This window comes from Argentina silus (genome assembly GCF_951799395.1).
Source record: "Argentina silus genome assembly, chromosome: 18".
Taxonomy (NCBI): domain Eukaryota; kingdom Metazoa; phylum Chordata; class Actinopteri; order Argentiniformes; family Argentinidae; genus Argentina; species Argentina silus.
The window spans coordinates 2,831,896-2,852,263 of NC_139672.1; positions in this window are offsets into that span (position 1 = coordinate 2,831,896).

Below are 20,368 nucleotides of genomic sequence, written 5' to 3' on the forward strand. Positions count from 1 at the left end.
GTAGGTTTGTGTGCTAGGTTTTTCAGGACTGACTAAATTCTTTAAAAGTCTGAAGGCATCCGCTCCGATTACCGACAGAAACACGCTGACCTTTTTGTCAGTGTCCACCTCGTTTGCGATCATCCACTGTTCCAGTCTTTCCAAGTAAGATTCGAAATCTTCCTGTCCTTCTTTGTATTCAGCTAACGCACCGATTTGGAAACTAGCTATCTTGCTAGCTTGTAGTCGCCTTTAGCTACCGTTTACTAGCCTCTTTCTTTCGAGCTACAAAGTTCGTTTATTGCGTTCTACTTGCTACAAAATTGTCTCTCGTCACTGGGATCATCTTTCATTAGATATCCCATCCTCGTCGCCAAATTGTAATATATTTAGAGTTATATATATTCACGGTTTCAATAACGGAGGAGGGAGCATACATTGTACAATGAGAAATCCTCCTCATCAGAGATCAGTGTGTCTGTCCTTACGCCAGACGGACTGTGTCTAAGTGGAATAGCTGGTCTAGTCTGGCCTCCTCCACCTCACAGTCTTAGTTAAAGCTAAAGCTAACAATGCTACCACCGTTGCTACTGACGGACTAACAGTTATGCCATTACACAGATGCATTTGTTTACTATGTGTCTACTGTAAAATGTAATTAAACGTGACATACCTACCACCGAGGCATTTCTCAGTACCTTTCGTTGCTAATGCAAATGGCATAGTAATGCTAGCGCTCAGAAGACCATATCTGAACGATAGTTAGACAACCACTCGATACGTGTTGCTAAAACAACACAGCACAAGTCGAACACGCATGTTGGTGACGAGCAAGCGAGCTAGTTCAAGCTAAAGCTAACAATGCTACCACCGTGACAATTAAACGTGACATACCTGCTTCGAAGTCGCTGTACTCTCAAAAAGAAAACAGGAACAACAACCTGTCGTAGAAATGGCAGTCCGCTATCCATGCACTCCCGCAGCCAAACCTGAAAAACACCTAGGAATTTCTCGGTACCTTTCGTTGCTAATGCTAATGGCGTAGTAATGCTAGCGCTCAGAAAACCAGCGGGTTCTCCTCAATGTAAACATCAACAGAAGTGTGTTCCTGCGTAGCGCTGGATCAACCATTCCATAGTCTAGTCAATGTCAACATCGCAGTCGCTGCCGCATGCACTCCCGCAGCCAATCGTGAAAAACACCGAGGCATTTTTCAGTACCTTTCGTTGCTAATGCTCATGGCTTAGTTATGCTAGCTCTCAGAAAACCAGCGGGTTCTCCTCAATGTAAACATCAACAGAAGTGTGTTCCTGCGTAGCGCTGGATCAACCATTCCATAGAATGCTGCTCATGTTTTATTTCTAGAGGTCACATGGTAACGCATTTTTGAAAAGTCTTTATGATACATGTCATCTATGATTATTATGAATTATTTTCAAAATGGTGTGTTGCTATGCAACCTTTCAATATAGAACATTAGCAACATTATGTTCAATCCGCTCCAGATAACAACAAACTTGAGTTGATGTTTACACCGACACAAACCAGCTGATTTTCGGAGCAAAACGGGCTGAAAAATGCCTCAGTGTTTTTCAGGTTTTGACTGCGGCCTGCCGTTTTTACTTCCGTGTTTTCTTTTTTGCTGGGTCCGCGATCGTGAAGAGGGAAGCGACGGCAGCGACTTCGGAGAGGGTATGTGACGATAGTTGGACCATATCTGAACGATAGTTAGACAACCACTCGAAACGTGTTGCTAAAACAACACGGCACAAGTCGAACATGCATGTTGGTGACGAGCAAGCGAGCTAGTTCAAGCTAAAGCTAACAATGCTACCACCGTTGCTACTGACGGACTGACAGTCATGCCATTACACAGATGCATTTGTTTACCACGTGTCTACTGTAAAATGTAATTAAACGTGACATACCTGCTTCGAAGTCGCTGTACTCTCAAAAAGAAAACAGGAACAACAACCTGTCGTAGAAATGGCAGTCCGCTATCCATGCACTCCCGCAGCCAAACCTGCGTTTCTCAGTACCTTTCGTTGCTAATGCTAGTGGCGTAGTAATGCTAGCGCTCAGAAGACTAGCTGGGTCTAGTCAATGTCAACATCATCAGAGGTGTGTTTCTGCGTAGCGCTGGATCAAACATAGAAGGCTGCTCATGTTCTATTTCTAGAGGTCACATGGTAACGCATTTTTTAAAAGTGTTCATGATACATGTCATGCATCATTATTACTCATTATTTTCAAAACGGTGTGTTTCTATGCAACCTTTCAATATAGAACATTAGCAACATTCTATGGAATGTTCAGTCCGCTCCAGATAACAACAGACTTCAGTTGATGTTTACATCGACACAAACCTGCTGATTTTCTGAGCAAAACGGACTGAAAAATGCCTCGGTGTTTTTCAGGATTGGCTGCGCGAGTGCGTGGATTGCGGTCTGCCGTCTCTATGACGGGTTGTTCGTGTTTTCTTTTTTGCAAGATTCGCGATCGTGAAGAGGAAAGCGACAGCGACTTTGAAGAGGGTATGTGACATTTAATTACATTTTACAGTAGACAGCTGGCAGAACATCAGGTTAGTTCATTCACTTCAATAGTCTCACATTGATTACCTGTGCCTGTATTGGGTCCTTCTTTTTAATCTCATTGCTATTTTGTTGTAAACGTTTTTGTCTTTTGTTAGGTTAGCCATGTCAACCTCATAGACATCCTCTATGAGCTGGTTCTGTTTGGGGTGATGGTGGGGAGGCCCCTGGTGGTGGTGAGTACTGTTCTTATACTGAAGACTGTTACAGGGTGACTTTGTTGACAAGTTCATATGACTCTCTGCTCTCTCCTCCTATGTTTGCTGTTAGCAACCTGGTGGTTTTGTGGAGCGTCTGTACTCTCTCCTACACTCCTGCCTGCCTGCCAGCAACATGAAACCAGAGGCTGAGAGATGCCTGCTACACCTGAAGGTACAGACAAGTTCTGATGTTGTTACTGTTCCTTCTCTCTAGTATTTAGCATCCAATCTATTGTTCAGTTTAAATGAGTACTGTGAACTAGCAGTAACTCAGAGCCTTACCTCAGGGCGGGCTGATGATGCTTCTGGACGACATGTTTGGTCAGGAGGTTCCCTGGTACTTCAACACGGAGTCTCTGGTCGTTGGAGTCTCGAGCCTCCTGGAGCACCACCTTCAGCTTCTCATGGCGTCCTTCTGAGGGGGCACACACACACACACACACACACACACTTGCTATTAAGTAATCGGAATAAGTCATTTTAAATGATTGGAAGTAATTTTATTCTTACCACTAATGTTGCACTCCCCCTCCCCCTCTCTTTCTCTTTCTCTTTTTTTCTCTCTTTCTTTTTTAGGAATTCCACAGGGTCAGACTTCATCGGTAACCGCAAAGGATACTTCAGTGAAATCCAATAAGTATTCTAGTTAAAGTTTAAATAATAACCTCACATGCCTTCTTGTTATGTCCCCCCCTCTCTCCCTTTCCCCTCTCTCTCTCTCTCTCTGATATGCAGGGCCACAGGAGTCTCATTGTCTTTACTTACAGACACTTATTACATATATTTGCAAATAAATGAGTGATAGAGTATCTCAAATTGATTTAATGTCTCTGTGTTTTCTTTTCTTTTGGTGTCACTTAACACTAAGGTTTCTGTTATGTATTTGTGAGCTACTAGGGCTGCCGTAGTAGTAAGGGACCCAGGAATTATGGGTAATGTTGTTGTTGTCTTGAGTTCACCTGAAGCAGCGGGAACACGGCTGTACGTTCGGTGTTAGCACAAATAAAAGGTTAACCGTTCACCTGCGTCCGTATCATTGTTAGAAACAGTGAAGACGTAACAAAAGTGGCGACGAGGACGTGTGGACCAACGCGTGTTGTCGGTGTATGAAAAAGGGAGAAGTTTTCCGGTGTTTGCCTCACGAGAGCCCCGGGCTAACGTTGATGCTAGCTGCGAATGTTCCGACGATTTTCCTACGGAGAGGAGAGGAGGCAACAGCGACACCGACCCCAACAACGGAGCACCATAACCAGGAGCCTAAAGTAAGATGGCTGGAGTTATCGGCTCGATTGGCCCCTTTGATGAGAGTGTTGAGCAATGGAGCTCATACACGGAGCGGTTTGACTATTTTGTCGCAGCGAATGGAATAGATGATGGCAAGATTGTACCTACTTTTTTGACTGTGATCAGTCCAAAGGCCTTTACTCTGCTTCGGAACATCCTACAACCAGAGAGACCAGGGAGTAAAACGTATACAGAAATTGTGGACATCTTGACCAAACATTTCTCCCCTAAACCTCTGGTAATCGCCGAAAGATTCAGATTTCACCGGCGACATCAGGAAGAGGGTGAGTCTGTAACTACGTTCGTGGCAGCTTTACGTAAACTGGCTGAACACTGTGAGTTTGGTGAAACTCTACGTGATGCTTTAAGGGACAGGCTGGTATGCGGACTGAAAAATGAAGCAGCACAGAAAAGATTGCTTACAGAAAGTGATTTGACTCTTGAAAAGGCCATTAATGTAAGTGTGTCCATGGAAATGGCATCTAAAGAAGCCCAGCAGCTGCATGCGGTAGGGAAAGTTTACAAACTCAGCAGCAGCAACCAAGATGTGCAAGGGCCATGCTTTCGCTGTGGTACATCTGGGCATCTTGCATCTGCTTGTTGGAGCAAAGATATGGATTGCCATAAATGTGGGAAAAGAGGCCATGTGGAGCGAGCATGCAGAAGTAAAATGAGCAAAGAGGAAGGCTCAAGGACTGGAAATAGAATGAAAAGTGCACATTACAAGAAGAAAAGACATGTTCACACAGTCACATATGAAAAGGAGAGTAATAGTGATTCTTCGGAGGGGGACATGTCTGCCACAGTGAATACAATACGAGTAATGACTGTGGGTGAGAGCTCAGATGGTTTCTGGACCAAAGCCAAGTTGGAAGGACATTCCATAAAGATGCAAATAGACACTGGATCGAGGGCATCATTATTGTCCTATGGAATCTACATGAAACACATGAGACATCTCCCTCTACGTCCTTCAGACACGGTATTCAGAGCATACACTGGACACACGGTGCACATGAAAGGGATGACCGATGTACTGGTGCAGTGTAATGATCAGACGGTGAGCCTTCCAGTCTACATCACCAAGGGAAACTACGCCGCCATAATGGGTCGGGTGTGGTTAAAGGCGATCCGTCTCAACTGGCAAGAGGTGAGAAAAATGTCAGACAGTTCTACACAGCTTCAGATGTTACTGGAAAAACATAAAGAGGTCTTTCGTGATGAACTGGGCTGCATGGAAAATATTACGGTGAAGCTACATGTCAAACCTGATACTAAACCTGTGTTTTTGAAAGCGAGACCAGTGCCGTATGCCATCAAACCGAAGGTGGAAGCTGATTTGGAGGCTTTGGTCAAAAATGGAGTCTTGGAGCCTGTAACGACTAGTGAGTGGGCTACACCCATCGTTCCGGTGCAAAAGAAAAATGGTGGAATCCGGACCTGTGGGGACTTTAAGGTAACCGTCAACCCGGCCTTAATAGCAGAACAGTACCCACTTCCACTGATCAATGACTTATTTGCTGGGCTGAGTGGAGGTCAAAAATTCAGCAAAATAGATCTAAATCAGGCGTACCTGCAAATGCAAGTGGATGAACAGTCACGTGAGATGCTGACTGTCAACACACACAAAGGTCTTTTCAGGTACTGCAGACTGCCTTTTGGTATCACTTCTGCCCCAGCTCTGTTCCAGCGAGCTATGGACCAGATCCTCAGTGGTCTAGCAGGAGTGCAGTGCTACTTAGATGACATCCTGTGTACAGGAGCAAACGATGAAGAGCACCTGCGTAACCTGGATGCGACTCTTCAAAGGTTGAGAGAGTATGGGCTAAGAGTCCGTAAAGACAAATGTGACTTCTTTCAACCATCCGTGGAATACCTCGGACATGTGATTAATGCTAACGGACTTCATACAGCACCGTCCAAAATCACAGCCATTGTGGAGGCACCTCCACCTCAAAACATCAGCCAGCTGCGATCCTTTTTAGGATTATTGAACTATTATGGCCGTTTTATCCCTAATCTGGCATCACTGCTACAGCCACTGCACGAGCTGTTACGCCAGGACAAGACATGGAAATGGACAGTCAGCTGTCAGGAGGCTTTTGAAAAAGCCAAGGGCGCGTTAACTACATCAGAAGTGCTGACTCACTTCAACCCATCACTTCCGCTTCAGCTCGCTTGTGATGCGTCCCCATATGGAGTGGGGGCAGTATTATCCCACATACTGCCAAATGGTGAGGAAAAGCCAGTCGCTTTCGCCTCTAGAACCTTGAACAAGGCAGAGTCTAACTATGCTCAAATAGAAAGAGAGGCACTGAGCATTGTGTTCGGGGTGAGAAAATTTCACCAGTACTTGTATGGGAGGAAGTTTACACTCCTAACGGATCATCAACCTCTCACAACCATCCTGGGACCACACACTGGGATACCATCCCTTGCTGCATCAAGACTGCAGAGGTGGGCTTTGCTGCTATCTGCTCACGCTTACGACATCAAATATCGTAAGTCAGATTCCCACTGCAACGCTGACGGGTTATCCAGACTCCCTCTGCCAGTCACAAAGCCCGATTCTAAAACTGTGGACATCTTCTACTTCAGGGAGGTGGAAAAAGCACCTGTTTCAGCTGTGCAGGTCAAGAAAGGGACTCGCAATGACCCAGAGCTGTCAGAGGTCATGGACATTGTGGTCAAAGGCCGACCTGCTGGCGACACTGGGCGCCTGAAACCTTACCTGGGAAGGAGATTGGAGCTTTCTGTCCAGTCGGGATGCCTGCTTTGGGGGAGGCGAGTGATCATTCCACTGTCACTTCGAGCAAAAATGTTGCAACAGCTTCATGCAGGACATAGTGGAATAGTCAAGATGAAGGAAATAGCGAGAAGCTATTTTTGGTGGCCAGGCATGGACAAACAAATTGAGGAAATCACTGCATCTTGTTCAGCTTGCCACAGAACCAGAAACAACCCGCCATTAGCTCCCCTTCATCCGTGGGAATTTCCCCAAGAACCATGGCAGCGTGTCCACATTGACTTTGCAGGGCCAGTGGAAGACAGAATGTTCTTGGTTGCCATTGACGCACACAGCAAATGGCCTGAGGTGGCTATAATGAGGTCGACCACCACCGAAAGGACCATCGAAAAGCTAGGAGAGATGTTCTGTCGGTTTGGATTTCCTGCTCAGCTTGTCTCTGACAATGGGCCCCAGCTTGTGTCGCAGGAAATGTCGGCATTTCTACAAGCAAATGGAGTGCAGCACATCACCTCAGCTCCTTATCATCCTGCCACAAACGGCCTGGCTGAAAGGTTTGTCCAGACTCTGAAACATGCACTGAAAGCATCACAAGGACAAGGGACATTACACCAGAGACTGCATACCTTTCTGCTGAACTACAGAAACACGCCTCACAGCACTACAAAGGCATCTCCGGCAAGCCTAATGCTCAAGAGAGACCTGCGCACGACCTTCGACCTGTTGAAGCCCTCAGCAGTAAAAGACACAGTTCGAGGCCAACAGGAAAAACAGATACAACGCAGAGAACGTCAGGCTAAGGACAGACTCTTCACATCAGGCGAGACTGTGTTAGCGAGGAACTACAGTGGAGAACTTAAGTGGGTTCCTGCTACTATCCTTGCTCAGACTGGACCAGTCTCCTACACCGTCCAGACGGGTGACAGTGTCTGGCGGAGACATGCTGATCAGCTCCTGTCTGCGTCACCAGCGTCAGCAGAGCTGTCCTCTGAGGATCCGACAGATGCACTGTCCAAACATGCAGTTCCTCTCCACACCTCAGTACAACACCCAGTGCCAGAGACATCTGTCCCAGCTGCAAAGGTGACTTCTGATGAAACTGGGACACCTGTGCAGTTGAGTCCTGAAGACATTCTGCCTTCAGTGGACAATAAGACTGATGCTCCTGCAGAGCGCAGGTATCCTAAAAGAGAGCGGCAAACCCCTGCACGCTTGGGTCTTTAGAATAGCTCAGCAACTATCCCAAACCATCAGGGGCAGAATAATCCCCTTGGGAGCAGTTGAGGGATAGAGGCAGTCTACCCTCATCCCTGAGTTAGAGTTAAACATGCCTGTTATGTGTGTTTTAAACAGTTGATTGTGTTAAGTCATGTGTTGAGATGACATAATATTTGATACCAGAAATAAGCTGAATGTTTATGTTTATGTTCTTTTAAAAGGGAGCTAAGTTATCTGTTGTTTTTCTAAAAGGACATCTGTTGTAAGAGGGGAGGAGATGTTATGTATTTGTGAGCTACTAGGGCTGCCGTAGTAGTAAGGGACCCAGGAATTATGGGTAATGTTGTTGTTGTCTTGAGTTCACCTGAAGCAGCGGGAACACGGCTGTACGTTCGGTGTTAGCACAAATAAAAGGTTAACCGTTCACCTGCGTCCGTATCATTGTTAGAAACAGTGAAGACGTAACAGTTTCCTTTTATAATGGGTTTATAATTCAGTTTGCACATTATAAGCATGTGTTGCATTTATAGCATTAGTAACAGTGCAGCCACATATTTTCAAATTATTTGAATTGTCACTATCTATGAATGAATCATTAAAGAGAAGCTACGGGATATGGCAATAACTATTTCTGTATTATTTAATCTCTTATTTTGTGTCTGAATTATCAATGCATAGTTTGTACAAATATAATCAATTGAATCACTGTTTTATCTCATTCAGCCACAGACTCCCTAGTTTATCATCGCCAACTTTAGAAGCAGCATTACTGTTAAGTGTGTCGATGTCATTGGTCTACGTGGAATCCACACACATACGCACCACACTGAGGGCATGTAACAGGGACCCGTTTCCAACTCATTAGCGCTACATTGAGAACTGTAGGCTGAGATTATAGAAATTATCTCGTAGAATCACTTTAATAGTCAAGAAACTACTCAGAAATCATACCACAATTAAACTTGAAGAAGTTCCAGAAGAAACATTGTTTCTCTTTAACAGAGCAATATCCAAGACTGCGTAAAGAGGGAGAAAAATATCTTTCTTAAAGATCAGATTTTAGTAAATAGATATTATTGCACAAAATTGGGCTATAAGAATCTCAAAGACAGAATCAAACATTTCACTCTCTATAGTAGTGATTTTGATGTCTAGTGTCAGAGGAACATATTTCATCCCCACATTAAGTAAACACAACTAAACTAATTCATATGTAATGTCCTCCAACTTTACATCAAGAATAAATACTGTGTACCAGTATAGTAACACTACTACTAGAATATATAGACTTGCAATGGAATTTGGCCTTGGAGGGCTACAGGTCTTAGGCCCCCCATTCCCTAGCATCTGATTTCATGTCTCTGCATTGTGTACTGGTTATGGCATGGTACCACTAGGTGAAAGGTCGAGAGGCACATAGAATATCGTACAATTCTAACAGTCCCCTCTTTGATTATTTTAAACAAAGTATAATAATCAAGAATTACCTAAATGAATAATAAAAACATGAAAAAATATAAAAGTAACAACAGGAAATATAAAAGAACCACTTTCCTCATCTTACTAGTGAGTGAGATCTGCTTGTCCTATTTCACACATACAATACGTTGAGTTGACACCATGAGCATGCATGATGTACAGGACTGAGTGAGCGCTGCAAAACATGTTTGTCTACTGATGCTGTATCTTGAACCGTCATCTGCGTTTAACTCACTCACTGCCAAAGAATTCCGGTACACTCACCACCTGGAGTGCCAAGTGTTTTATGTGGTATTCACCTAGCAATAATACTTGGATTGGCTACAAAATGAAGTCGCCCTTGGTGCTCTAGAATGTTGACAATTTGGGTCTCTGGGACTTTATTCCTGGTCCTCTGTGGCTCAGGTGGTAGAGCATGGCGCAAACAACGCTTAGGTTGTGGGTTAGATTTCTGCTGGGACCATACATTCTGAAAAAAGTATGCACTCACTGCAATGTAAGTCGCTTTGGATAAAAGCGGTAGCTAAATTGCATATATTATTATATATTAGTCTCATTTCCCAACATTTCTCGTGATTACATAGTACCATTAGCCAATTTATCCATCTCCTCTGCCAAAGTCCTGATATCAGTCAGGGCATAGTAAACACCTGCAGGAGCTACAACAGAGAGAAGAAAATGTTGAATACCTGTAGTGTGAGACAGTTTGAATATTACATCAGTCTTAAGTAAACGTCTAGTGTACTGTCCTCCTTCAAGTGTATCTAACCAAAATTAGATAGCCTCAAACAGAAAATAAATTAGACAGCCAAAAAATTAGACAGACACGCAAACACAAAATAAATATAACATTGAGTGCTTGGATTACCAGCGATGTCAAGGCCCTCCTCAATAGGAAAAAGAGGGCGTTCAAAGAGGGGGACCTAGCAAAGCTGAAGCACGCACAAGGGGAACTCAAAGTCAAGCTGAAAGAGGCAAGGGAGTTATTCAGAAGGAAGGTAGAGAGGAAGTTGCAGCAGAACAACGTGCGAGAGGTGTGGGATGGGATGAAGACGATGACGGGCATGAGGAAGAGCAGTAGCTGTGTTGAGGGAGGTTGGGACCGGGCCAATGAACTGAACCAGTTCTACAACAGGTTCGACCACCCAGCTGCGGCGGCCTACCCCACCCCCTCTCCAGGAGCTGTCTCTGTCGGCGTGCAGGGCCATTCTACACCTCTCCCCCATCTCACACACCCCCCCATCTCCCAACACCCCCCATCATCAAAGGCGTCACCGACCTCAATCACAAGCCATCAGCCACTGTCTACTGGAGCGCCCAGGGACAAAGAGCCACCCCACCACCCACTCCCCCTTCCCTCCCAGCCCCTCCCCCCTACAATCACGGCAGACCAGGTGAGATCGGGACTAAAGCGACTTAACCCCAGGAAGGCAGCGGGTCCAGACAAAGTGTGTCCCAGATTGCTCAAGACCTGCGCTGCCGAACTGGGAGAGCCGCTGTGGTACTTATTTGGCCTGAGTCTACGTCTTGGTAGGGCCCCAACACTGTGGAAGACATCATGTCTTATCCCTGTCCCATAGAAGCCACACCCAAAATAACTCAATGACTTCAGGCCTGTCGCACTCACCTCACACATAATGAAAACGATGGAGAGACTGCTTTTACATATACTCAGACCCCAGGTTAGGACCCACTGGACCCACTACAATTTGCATACCAGGAGAAGGTTGGAGTGGACGATGCCATCACATATCTACTGCACAGGACGCATTCTTACCTGGACAAAGGGAAAAGCGCTGTGAGAATCATGTTCTTTGATTTTTCCAGTGCTTTCAACACCATCCAACCCCTCAGATTGGGAGACAAGCTCCTGCAGATGGGTGTGGACGCCCACCTGGTATCCTGGATTACTGACTACCTGACAGGGCGGCCACAGTTCGTCAGACTGAAGGACTGCCTCTCGGACACTGTGGTATGCAGCACCGGAGCACCACAGGGAACTGTGCTCTCTCCTGTCCTGTTCACCCTGTACACGTCTGACTTCTGCTACAACAAAGAGTCATGCCACATGCAGAAGTTTTCGGACGATACTGCAATTGTGGGGTGTATCAGAGATGGGCAGGAGGGGGAGTACAGGAGCCTGGTGGAGGACTTTGTGCAATGGTGCAAACTCAACCACCTACAACTCAACACTACTAAGACCAAGGAGATAGTGGTGGATTTCCGTAGGTCTAAGCCCGCTCTGCTACCAGTCTCCATTGAGGGAGTCAATGTGGAGGTGGTCAGCACATATAAGTATCTGGGGGTACACCTGGACAATAAACTGGACTGGTCAGCCAACACTGATGCGATCTACAAGAAAGGACAGAGCCGGCTGTACTTCCTGAGGAGGCTGCGGTCCTTCAATGTCTGCAGCAAACTCCTAGGGATGTTTTACCAGTCTGTGGTCGCCAGCTTTCTCTTCTATGCAGTGGTGTGCTGGGGAGGAAGCACTAAGAAGAGGGATGCCGGGCGACTGGACAGGCTGGTAAGGAAAGCTGGCTCGGTTGTGGGAGCTGAACTGGAGAGCATCACTTCAGTAGCGGAAAAAAGAACTCTGAGCAAACTGCTCACCATCATGGACAATGAAGGTCATCCACTGTACAACACCATCATCCAGCAGAAGAGCTTGATCAGCTGGAGACTACGAGCACTGACATGCAAAACTGACAGACTGAGTAAATCATTTGTCCCCAGAGCCATACAACTATACAATATGTCAATCAAAGGCAAAGAGATAACCTCCACCCTCTGTATCACATCACTGTCCTGTACCTTACTGTTTGCAGTAAGTTGTTGGCAGTTGCTCCGTCCTCAACCGTAAGACATTACAGAGGGTGGTGAAAGCTGCCCAGCACATTACCAGGACGGAGCTGCCATCCATGGAGGACCTCTACACTCAGCGCTGCAGGAAGAAGACTAACCGGATTATTAAAGACCCTCATCACCCCAGCAACAAACTGTTTCAGCTGCTCCCGTCTGGCAGACGCTACCGCAGCATCCGGTCTCACACCACCAGACTCAGGGATAGTTTCATCCCACAGGCAATAAGACTGTTGAACTCCTGAGCTACTTAGCTCACCACAATGACACTTTAACTATGCCACTTTATAACATGCCACTTTATAAAATGCCACTTTATACCAGTCGACATCTGGATAAAAACGTCTGTTTACATTTCACTTTTTACATTTTACATTTACATTTACATTTATTTAGTTTTGTATTTAGGTAATTATTGTTATTGTTTCTTTTATTTTTATTATTTACACTTCTTATTGCACTGTTGGAGGAGCCCAAGACTTAAGAATTTCATTGCCAGCGATTGCTCTGTAATTGTTGTGCATATGACAATAAAACCATCTTGAATCTTGAATCTTGTTTCACCTCACTAATTACAATGTTTACTGGCTATGCTAGCCCTTATACACAGCCCCTACCTCCCTCCACCAGCCTCGACAAAATGCACTTTAAAATCTAGTATTGACTGTTACTGACTGACTGACTGTTATCTTTTTCTTCCTATGTTTACATTGTACACTATAATGGCCATATTTATCTATTGTTGTGTTCTTCAATCCATCTCTGCGCTGCCACAGGCCTCTCCTAACAGGTCCACATAATTACCTTATTTAGCCCATATTTAATATTTAATATTTAATGCTGGTCTCTTAACTTCTACTTGCACTGCCTTGCCTACTTTTTGCACCTTAACATACACACTGGTTTTTCAAAATAGTCCATATCTATTTAGCCCATATTTAGTATTTAGTTTTTAGTATTTAATGCTGGTCTCCTGAACTATAATTGCACTGTCTTGCCTTACCTTTTTGCACCTCACCAAATCATACTTGAACTATCTTGTACCACAGGGTCAGTCCCTGCCCTGTCACCCTTATCATACAGCCTCAGCACATTCAGGTGGACTTGTTTGTTACTTAGTATTTAGTATATTTTTCTCAGTATCTTTATTCTTATCTGTCTATAGTATTCATATAGACTTCCTGTTTACAATCCTGCTTATGTTGTATGTTGTATGTTGTATGTGTATGTTATGTGTGATGTCTCTATGTCTTTAAGCTACTTGGAACCTGAATTTCCCCTAGGGATAAATAAAGTTTCTATCTATCTTTCTATCTATCTATCAATCTATCTAAAAACAACGCATTAAATGCAGAGCAGAATAATTAGTGCTACTGACAATTGTCATTGCTAGGATTGCGTCTTTCTTGTGCCATTTCCCTAGCAACGTGTAAGACTAGAGTGGTAGGTTAGAACAGAGCCAAATAAGGTGTAATTAAGGCATTACAACAACAACAACCAAATGTCCACACAAACCTGACATCACTGTCCTGCCCTCCCATCGGGCAGAATATCTAGCATGTGTGTGTGAGTGTTGCACATAGTCAGAAGGTAGTCCTAGATGATGTACCAGGAAGAACGAAACCCAGATAACAATTCCCAAACCTATTGTTACATCTGGCACTGCTGCGTCAGTGCAATGTGTTTTACGGCAGCATGCGGTTCACGTGACCGTACCTGTTTTTTAATTAGTGGCATTTTGGTTAATAAAATGGAGAACACGCTCCGAAGTTAGCTCTGGCTTCAGTCTCCGTTATTAAAACCCAACACCTATCACATAGAGTTAGAGTAGTAACATAGAGTAGACCATTAGAACACAAATCCAATAAGTGTTGTTCAATATGCTTAAGCTGGGTAGTTGAGACTTTGGAGTCTGCTATTGATGTCTGTCAACATGAAATCTGTCAAGAAATCTGCCCTATTTCACTCTATGGGAAATCCCATAGGAATGACTTTCGTCCAGTGGAGAGATAGAATTTAGTAAAGTGTCTTATTGGTCAATAATGGTCTGTAATGAGAGTTGGTGTCATTACAGATTCACACAAAGCAAACTCAAGCAGTAGTCAGTCACCATTTCAAGTTATATTTAATAGACTAGGACAGTTCAGATTAAAATACATGTTCATCTGGGTTTAAAGATGAGAGCATAAAACCTCTTCTGATAGAGAGGGACTTCAAAAATGTAATTGGATATAGGGCCATCGCAGATTTTGTCATAAAAAAAAGTGTCATAAAAAACAATTCAAAAAAACATTGCTAATTATGTGAAACACCAAATTTCCTGATTCATGGCTCATTCTGAGAATTGGAATCATATACCAGCTATATACTAACTATGTATAACTTTGGTTTGTGGTCTCACTGAGGTCCAGCTCTCCACCCAGGGCACTGCAGAGGGACACAGCACGCCTCACCGCCCCCCTCTCACCTCCCACAGGGACCAGGTACAGGAGCTGCAGGAGGAGGGCTTTGCTGGAGCTGAGGGGAGACAGAGGAGGGAGCGTACATTGTACAATGAGAAATCCTCCTCCCTCCTCCTCATCAGAGATCAGTGTGTCTGTCCTTACCCCAGACGGACTGTGTCTAAGTGGAATAGCTGGTCTAGTCTGGCCTCCTCCACCTCACAGTCTTGTAGGATGAGCTCTGTGCTGTGTCCCTCTGCTCCTATGCTGACAGGTCCACAAAGGAGGAGCAGGAGAAATCCAGCCTGTGCTGCAGAGCCCTGAGCTGCTCTGCTGCTGCCCCCCAGCAGGATGTGTGAGGCAGTGCAGCAGTGGAGGAACCTCAACAGCAGCCTCCTGTCAACACTGCAGGGATACAGGGCCAGCTGTACCTGGTGGAAGACCTCGTTGACGAAGATGATGTTGTCCCGCCAGTCGGACAGCGTGTGGCTGTTGGAGTGGCTCTTCTCTGGCTCGGCAGGCCCGTTGGGCTCCCCCTCCTCTCCAGTCCTTCTCCTTCCCCTGGAGAATTGCACAACTTTTTTTTATAGATTGGAGTGTTACAAATTCTTTAGCTGAGTGGTTTTACTGAGTTAATACCTATGTCTGATCTAAATTTCATGTGAATGGCTGCAATGGAAATATGTTGAATTAAACATTTGTTGATGTGTTGATGTGAATACTTATTTCCCCCACTGTATATACACACTCACCGAGCACATTATTAGGAACACTATACTATACTGGGTAGGGCCTCCCTTTGCTCTGAAAACAGCCTCAATTCTTTGTGGCATTGATTCCACAAGATGTTTATAACATTTCTTTGACATTCTGGTCCATGATGACATGATTGCATCACGCGATTGCTGTAGATTTTTCAGATGCACTTTCAAGCTGTGAATCTCCCGTTCTACCACATCCCAAAGGTGTTCTATTTGATTCAGATCTGGTGGCTGGGAAGGCCACTGAAGAACACAGAACTCATTGTTATGTTTATGAAACCAGTTTGAGACGACTTTTGATCGAAGGAAATAAGTATTTGATCCCCAAGCAAAACATGACTTAGTACTTGGTGGAGAAACCATTGCTGGCAAGCACAGAAGTCAGACGTTTCTTATAGTTGGTCACCAGGTTTGCACACATCTCAGGAGGGATTTTGGTCCACTCCTCTTTACAGATCCTCTCCAAATTCTGAAGGTTTCAAGGCTTTTGCTTGGCAACTCGAAGCTTCAGCTCCCTCCACAAATTTTCGATAGGATTAAGGTCTGGAGACTAGCTAGGCCACTCCATGACCTTAGTGTGCTTCTTCTTGAGCCACTCCTTTGTTGCCTTGGCTGTATGTTTTGGGTCATTGTCATGCTGGAAGACCCATCCACAACCCATCCTCAGTGCTCTGGCTGAGGGAAGGAGGTTCTCGTCCAAGATCTTATGGTACATGGCCCCGTCCATTGGCCCCTCAATGCAGTGAAGTCGTCCTGTACCCTTAGCAGAGAAACAACCTCAAAGCATAATGTTTCCACCTCCGTGTTTGGCGGTGGGGATGGTGTTCTTGGGATTGTAGCATTCAGCATTTCTCTCCCTCCAAACACGAAGAGTCGAATTTATGCCAAAGAGTTCAATTTTGGTCTCATCTGACCACATCACCTTCTCCCAAGCCTTCTCTGAATCATTTAGGTGTCATTGGCAAACTTCAGATGGGCCTGTACATGTGCCTTCTTGAGCAGGAGGACCTTGCGGGCACTGCAGGATTTCAATCGTACGGGTGGGGGGTTGCCTAAGTGGTTCTAAGTATAGGTGCAGTAATCTTAGTAGTAAAGAATAGCGTAAGGTAATAGTGTGTTACCAATGGTTTTCTTGGTGACTGTGGTCCCAGCTGCCTTGAGATCATTACCAAGCTCCTCCCGTGTAGTTCTGGGCTGATCCCTCACCCTTCTCATGATCATCCTTACCCCACGAGGCAAGATCTTGCATGGAGCTCCAGGCCGAGGGCGATTGATGGTTATTTTGTATTTCTTCCATTTTCTAATAATTGCACCAACAGTTGTCTCCTTCTCACCAAGCTTCTTGCTGATGGTCTTGTAGCCCATTCCAGCCTTGTGCAGGTCTACAACTCTTACCCTGATGTCCTTTGAATGTTCTTTGGTCTTGCCCATGGTGGTGGAGAGGTTGGAATGGAAGAGATTGATTCTATTGACAGGTGTCTTTTATACCCATAACAAGCAGAGATTAGGAGTACTTTTCCTAAAGTGACAGGACTAATCTGTGTGCCTCATGGGCATATAACCGGTCTGTATGAGCCAGAATTCTTGCTGGTTTGTAGGGGATCAAATACTTATTTCCTTCGATCAAATGCAAATTAATTTATAACTTTATATAATGTGTTTTTTCTGGACTTCTTTGTTGATATTCTGTCTCTATTTGTTCAACTAAAAGTACCATAAAAATTATAGACCACTCATTTCTTTGTAATCGGGCAAACTAACAAAATCAGCAGGGGATCAAATAATTATTTCCCCCACTGTATATATGCATTTATTATACTACAGCATGTATTATACTCCAGCACTTTCATATTTATTTGTGTCTCTGTGTGTGGTTTACATATGTATGTATATATAGTGTGTGAATTTCTCGAATTGTAGGACATCAGCACTTATTACGTCTACCTTTTTCTAAAATGTTTGTTAATATATCACAGCACTTATGCATGCCCACTTTATTATGGGGGTTTTACCTCCTTTTATGTATAATTGTCTTTTCACTATGCTTATTACCAATTTATTACATGTCCCCAGCATTTTCTTTTTATCTTATACTTGTTATTATCTATTTATATAGGCAGACCTGCTATGATTTTAAAATCAACACCTCACTTTGCACTTTCACGCACTTAGCACTTCTTCTCCTAAAGCATTCACACTCTGATGGCTCAATAGCGTTCCAACAAATTCCTCTTGATTGCCCTCTAGTGTCAATTGTTTTAGCAGCAGCACACAGTCCACCCTTCAGACCCACTCAGGCCTAAATGAATGCACCACAATAACATATAATAAAAAAAAAGGATGAATGGCCGTTGTAGTGGCCGAAGGAAGAATAGAGGGGGGGGGGGGGCTCTGAGGGACTAGATCTGATGGGGGTGGGTGTTAGAGGGATAGAGATAGCTGCTACAGAAGCCCTAGGTTGGCTGCCGTCTCTGTGGTCGACCTCCACAGCAGCCTCTATGGTCCTGTGTCTTGTTTGAGACATCATCTGTGTATGTGAAGAAGTAAGTGCATGTTTGAGACAACATCATCTGTGTGTGGCGTGTGTTCGGTCCTCACCTGTACATGTGTGCTGTCCATCTCCGTGGTGAGCAGCTGCTCTGGGTTTCTTCCACCTCGTCCTAGCTGCTCTTCTCAGGCTCCATTATGAAGGTGGGCTTCTCCTGCAGGATCAACTTCCTGTACACCTTGATCACCTTGCGGGTCGCTGCTGCCTCGCAGGACGGCAACAGGAAGGCCTGCAGGGGGGAAATAGAGACATCAGGAGATTTACTAGAATATACGTTAGGTATTATAATGTATTATGATAATACATTATAATTATAATTATTATATAATTATAATTATTATATAATTATAATTATATAATATAATTCCAGGAGGTTGTTCCTCTCCTTCTCCTGACTGCACACACACATGATCTCTATTTTCATCCTGAGAATGAGTGTGTTCGAGTCAAATTTCTAAGAATGTGTCTTCGATGGAGTGATACAGTCCGTCCACTAGAGGACAGTCCAATAGAACTCATCTCAGCGGGTCATTCAGATCAATACTGCATTCAAAAGCAAGTGGTGACCGTGAGGAAATCAAATGAGCATTAAACGTACAGTAATGCTAACATATTTCTGTCATATCATATCTTTCTACAGTGAAAATACGAGATGTGAATTGTAGGTTTGTTTCATTTGTTTAATCTGGTAACTCTTCTAAAACGTCTAAAAACGTTACTCTTCATATTTTTAGATAACATTAAACGATAACAACTTGAGCCCATGGTACTTCTGCACATCTGTACCTGGTGAAAGAACTTGTTGACGAATGTTGACGAACTTGTTGACGATGTTGTCCCTCCAGTCGGACAGCGTGCTGCTGTTGGAGTGGCTCTTCTCTGGCTCGGCGGGCCCGTTGGGCTTCCCCTCCTCCCCAGTCCTTCTCCCTCCCCTGGAGAATTGCACATAACTTAGTCAAGTCTCACCCTCCTCCTCCTCTCCCCTCACCTAGTCAAGTCTCACCCTCCTCCTCCTCCTCCTCCTCTCCCCTGCACTCGTCTCACCCTCCTCCTCTCCCCTCACCTCATCAAGTCTGGAGTTGGTTTCTTATTGGCGAGTCCCGTTCCATCCTAAATGGCCATCATGACAAAGATTATTTTAGATTTTAAAATGAGCAGTTGGCCTACATGTGTCCAGCAATATGATCATGAAGGTGATTCAGTGTCATTGAGTTGGTCAATAATGGTCTTGAGAGTTGTGATTCACACAAAACAAACTCAAGTCGTAGTCAGTCACCATTTAAAGTTAAACATCTACGTTATATTTAATAGTCTAGGACAGTTCAGATTAAAATACATGTTCATCTGGGTTTAGAGATGAGAGCATAAAACCTCTTCTGATACAGAGGGACTTAAAAAATTTAACTGGATGTAGGGCCATCGCAGATTTTGTTGCCGTCATTTAAAAAAAGAAAAGAAAAAAGCATCGCAAATGATGGTTAAAACTGTTTGTAAAACACCACATTTCCTGACTCATGGCTCATTCTGAGAACTGGAATCATATACTTGAGGGCAGTCTAATGACAGTGGAAGTTTGTTTTTACTATACCTGAAAACTTTGTTTTGATTATGTCATTGATTTTATTATAACATGTGAAAAAGAGCTACTTTGAACATACATCCATCAAATGCAGCCCTTACATTACTAATTAGAGAGACAATCTACACAACACAACTCCATAGGCTCAAACACATGTGTTACAGCTTGATATGATATCACAATTATGTAGATGTTCCATATGATGACATCATACATGGGTTGCCATAGGGATAAAGTATTGGGTATGTGAACTTCCCGGGCATCAGGTAGACGGAGAAAGACTCAGCATTGGTAAGTCCTCTGTACAACATTTTACAAACATTTCAGTCAAAAGGCCTTAATTGTTATAAAAATGTTGTCTTTGGTGTGAATTTCCATAAGTAATTAATGGTGAGCAACATGTATTTCTCTTGTTTTTGGGTTAGGGTAATATGCATGAATTTGAAAACAAAACAAAAAAGACACTATTCAACCTTCTCTATCCTACTAATTCAATCAAAAGCAATCAAAGGATCAACACGTCTAGGTTTGAGATAGCACTAAATCAGGACAAGTGGTATATTTTACGAGTGGTGTATTTCCTTGGTGTATGTATATATCACTTGTACAAATTATGAGAACTGAAATCATCAACCTGTGAGGTGGTCTTATGGCAGTGGTAAATGGTTTCTACAGTA